We start from the raw sequence: 4,971 nt of genomic DNA, 5'->3' as shown, positions 1-4,971 counted from the left end.
AGAAAGGAAAAATCAAGCTTTGAAGGCAAAGCTTGATCAATTGGAGAAAACCCTAGCTAGATTCACAGTTGGATCTAGAGGGTTGAGTATGGTGTTGGGTACCCAAAGACCCAACAATGATATATTGGGTTTGGGATACTGATCTAGTGTCTCCAAGGCTAAGGGAAAGTCTTATGCTAGGGTTGCATATGATTATAGCAAGGAGAAGTCAATAAATGGCAAGGGAAAGTCATTTAATGGTAAGGAGAAGTTAACTGAGACAAGGTGTCCAAGGTTAAGAATGTTAGGTTTGTAGGTCAAGTGTCACCGGAGGTGCACCGATATGGCCTAACAATTGTGGATGAGTCACCTAGGAAGGTGGCTAAGGGTAAGATCTCTAGGGGGAGCTCAAAGAGTCAATTTGGGATCCATGGAAAATGGATCTCAAGTGGATTTTACTTGGGAGTATAGATTGGGCCATGAAGTGTGCCAAATGGTTTGGAGACAGACTTGAGTCTCAAACCTAAGGAATTGGTACACATGGGTTAGTTTCATGCATGGAAATATGACATTTGGGTCATATAGCATGATAATTGATTTTGGATGTATAGATGCCATATAAACCAATGCTAGGGAGGTATTGCGGCTTAGTATGGGCAAATACATCAAGAGGAAGCCAAAACTAGGACTTTAGGCCAAGGTTCAATTGAACCATTTAGCTAGTTTTGGGTTTTGTGTCAATCTTAGGATTGGTGATAGATACATTTTTGAATGAATTTTTTCCAAGTAGACATGGGTAAAATAGACCTCTCCACAAAATTTAGAAATTTTTGGATGTCTGTAGAATATTTGGCGTATTTCTGAAGTTGGATTCAGAATATTGATTGGGCTGAAAACAGTATGCCAGTCGACTGATGCAGTTATCAGTCGACCGGTAACAGTGTTTATCGAACACAAAATGATTCTGTGGGTTTGTTTCGATAAGGGCAATTGATTGGTACTTTTGTCAGTTGACTGATATCAGTCTGAAATTATTTTCAACATTGGATTTTGACCGGGTCAGCTCGTATAGGTGTATGAGATCCTAGGGGGATAAATACACAAGTTTAGTATCAGTTTGGTTGATAAGTTTAAACAATTGGGATATTGTTGGAACTTTTTAATATTAGACAAAGGGGGAGAAGTAAGGTTTTTTGGGAAAACCTTAAATGCCTTTGCATTTGGTAAAATCCCTAGTTCAATAGGGAGCATAGGTGTAGGGGATGTAAAATATGGTGCCAAAATAATAATAAAATAATAAAGTTATTTGAGAAAATAATCTTATTAGAATTTTTAGGAATTTATAAAAATTTTCTGAGAAATAATTGGAGCTCGTATGACGTATTTTAGGGGGATCAATTATTGAGCTATAAGAAAGCATGTTTAGAATATCCCTTATGAGGGAGTTGATTGAGAAAATAACTTAGTCCTTAATTAGAAAGACCTAAGTTATAAACTAACCTTTTTAATTCTTCTCGTGCCCTAGCCATCAGCTTCGCCGAACCCCTCTCCCTCCCGCACCGACTCCTCTTTCTCCCTCTCTTTCGCACGATCGACGCCGACGACCCTCTCATCGCCGATGTTGATCTACCCTCTTCGATCACGAGCGGGAAGTGGTCCCTCTCCAAGCTTCCTCGCGTCGTCACAGACACCGTAGGGCCCGATTCTGGCCTTCCCTCTGCCCTAGTGCCGGCCGCCCGATCCACTGCCACCTCTAACCATGACAAGAGCTAGCTAGCAAGTGCATTCCTTTATGTTGATATGGATTGGATGAGGTAAGGGTTAAAGGTCTTGGAAGGGTTGGAATGTTTGGTGCTATGATGTCTGGAAGTAGGAATAGGTTTCAAGTTGTTTTCCTTTGACGTTATTGCTTCACCTGGTGAGTTTTTCGGTTTTCAACTACGGATTTGAGGTATTTGTAATCAAGTTTAGTGTTTCCCTATCTCCCTTGGTTGGTTTGAGTTCTGGACAAGATTCTTGTGAATTCATTTGGGTTTGAGAAGACAATGTTTTTCTTTCCTATTGCCTGTGGGATTATAGTCCGATTTTGGTAGATTAAGCTTGATTGATGATGCTTTTGCTCCTCTTTATGGCTTCCAGAATTTTTGTACAGATTATAGGCAGATTAAGCTTCGATGGTTGGAGGTTTTGTTCTTTTGGTACCTTCCAAAATCTTGGACAGATTCTATCATTGGATTTAGCTTGATGATTGGTATTTTACTTCTCCCTAATCCTTCCCTAAATTTCTGGGCATATTAGTTTTGATAGGTTGGGGTTTGATTGATAATGCTCATACTCCTCCCTGTTGTGTTTCTAAAGATTCTAGTCAGATTGTTGGTACATTAGTCTATGGATGATAGTGTTCTTGCTTCTCCATGTTGTTTCAGAATTTTGGGCAGATTTGATGGATTGGGTGTATATCATTGTGGTTCCTGTTTCTTCAAGATTTTTGTGGATTTTGGGATCGGGGTTCTTTGGTTTCTCAATTCTCATAATGGTTTTCAATTTCTTAAGTCAGACTTGGGATTGAGAGTAGTTTAAGTGGTTGTCTTCTTTTGGTATTTCTCCAAGTATGCACGATTAGAGTATGAAGTGACTTCTGTTTCTCATGATATGCATGATGATAGGTTAAATTAGGTATGTTGGATTGTTAGTTCATGTCCTTCTTGGATTAGATTGAAGCATGTGAAGGAAGAGTTTGAAACGATTTAGATTGATTAATAGTTGATACATTGATTATAGATTCTTAGTTTTGTCCTGTATCTTGTATTTGTAGGATTTGAGTTGGATGTGATCTTTTGGATCTTGTTGAAGATGGTTGACATGAGCTATGAATAAAGACGGGTACTTCTTACTTTGTCTCTTTAGTTCTTTGAACTTGGTGCATGAGCTATTTTTGGATAAGGACTGTTTTACCTTAACTCCACTCTTATTTTTCCTACGCTTGATACTTCCACTCGATCTTTGAGATATTCATTTCTATATCTATACAATCTCTCATTGTTATCTATGATACGTAGCAGATACTAGATACCATGTTTTCATGTTTGATTGTTGTTTATTTATGTACTGTATTGAGCATGCTGACTTCATGTAGCTTACCTAATTTCTGCTTATATTTGTATGATGACTGTTGCATCTTGCGCATCATATCATTGCATGTATGTCAACGATAAATTCTTCCTTGTGGTCGAGAGAGTTGTTGACCAGGGTCGCACGCTCGGCCACTCGAGAGAGTGGTATCTGGAGAAGATGTCGCTTGTCCTGTCGCGTCGCACTCGACCACTCATGGGTAGTGGTAGCTGGAGTTACGAGCATCAGGGACCCCCGCCGCAGACGTAGCTAGTTAGCTACTATGCAACTGTCCCCTCGGCCACTTGAGAACAGTGGTAGCTGAAGTGGTGTACAGTTTGTCACTGACCCGACCTCTCAACCATACAGGAGTCATGGTGCAGAGAGGTGGGTGGGAGTTACCATCCGTACATACCCTGTTGTTATACTTGCTTTGGCTGCTGTTATTTACATATGTTGTTATTGCTTACTTATGTTGCTGTGGTATACTATGCTGCCATCGTTTACTGCTGTTGTGCACTTATGCTGTTATGCTTACTTATGTTGAGATATATATCTGTTGTATGTGTTTATACTGACTTACCTATTGGTAATATGCATATACCTCACATATTACCCTTGTAGTTATGAGTAGCTCTGTAGCAGAATTGTTCTACTCCTGATTTTACTAGCCTAGGATATGGTTATAGGTACGAACATTTATTGTGATTTTACTTTAGTATTTGCTATTTCTTTTATGAGACTATATACTGTTGGCACTCTCTATTTGTATGTTATGTTCATACACTATCTTTTCTATACCCGCTGAGTCCCAGTACTCACCACCCCACAAACTAGTTTTTCTTTCACCAGGTAACAGGTAGATAAATCAAGGATGCTTGGAGAGTCCTAGCTGCCAGTCCCACTACACTCTCGAGGATGGATTTCTTTTCAGTCTTGTTTCTGTTTGGTGGTATATTGATTTTGCATTTTTTTTGTAAGTTGATGTGGGTTTGGAGTCTAGTCCGATGGTTACAGGTTTTGTGGTTAATGACTTTTGTTAGTCATACATTCGTGTTTCTTTGTGATTTCCGCTGTGTTTATTTCTAGCCGTGTGAGCTGTTGTTTACTACATGATTGTTTTCATTTTGTCCGGCTGGGTAGGCTGAGTATATTAATTTCATGGTTGTTTTTTTTTATTCCAGCCGAGTGGGCTGAATATATATAACTGCGTGGTTGTGAATATATTCCAGCCGTATGTGGTTGATGTGTTTTGTATGTATGTATGTTTCATATTGTCACCGGTACAGGGGAAATGTTGTCGGATTTTTGTCTGGCAAGGACTCCTCTGGGGTCGTGACATGACAAGCCTTGTGATAGGTTCTTAAATAGCCCTATGGTAAAAGTCCTAGCTCAATGGGGAGCATAGGTGTAAGGGGAACCTTGGGATAAGTTCCAATGCATGTTTGCATTTTTGATTTGGCGATGTAAGTCCAAGTGTGTAGCCTTGGCAACGCAAGTCCATTCAACAATGTAAGTCCAAGTGTGTAGCCTTGGCAATGTAAGTCCATTCGGCAGTGTAAGTCCAAGTGTGTAGCCTTGGCAACGTAAGTCTATTCGGCGGGGTAAGTCCAAGTGTGTATCCTTGGCAATATAAATCCATTATTTTTAGCATATTTATTTGCTATTATGTTTTCCCTAACTTAAACGAATTGCTAAACATCAAAAAGAGGGAGATTGTTGGAGCAATCCCAATGGTCCGGGCGACCATGTGTTTTGGTGTTTGGGCAAAGGGTTTATGTTAGGTTCACCCTTGTATTTGATATGTGTATGTGAGCGTGCAAATTTGCAGGATACACATATAACTCAGCTTGATGGCTTGGGGTTCGATGAAGTATGGAG

At 39.8% G+C, this 4,971-nt stretch overlaps 1 long non-coding RNA gene across 1 annotated transcript; it reads left to right on the top strand.

The window, feature by feature from the left end:
* The first annotated feature begins 1,483 nt into the window (after nucleotides 1–1,483).
* LOC122009891 lies at nucleotides 1,484–4,218 on the top strand. The gene is made up of 2 exons (XR_006119695.1): nucleotides 1,484–1,793; nucleotides 2,795–4,218. It is a non-coding gene; the product is annotated as an uncharacterized LOC122009891 (long non-coding RNA).
* The last annotated feature ends 753 nt before the right edge of the window (nucleotides 4,219–4,971 follow it).

The sequence above is a fragment of the Zingiber officinale genome, chromosome 8A, assembly GCF_018446385.1.
Source record: "Zingiber officinale cultivar Zhangliang chromosome 8A, Zo_v1.1, whole genome shotgun sequence".
NCBI lineage: Eukaryota > Viridiplantae > Streptophyta > Magnoliopsida > Zingiberales > Zingiberaceae > Zingiber > Zingiber officinale.
The sequence above is the reverse complement of the archived record's forward strand: the minus strand, read 5'-3'. Positions and strand labels throughout refer to the sequence as shown.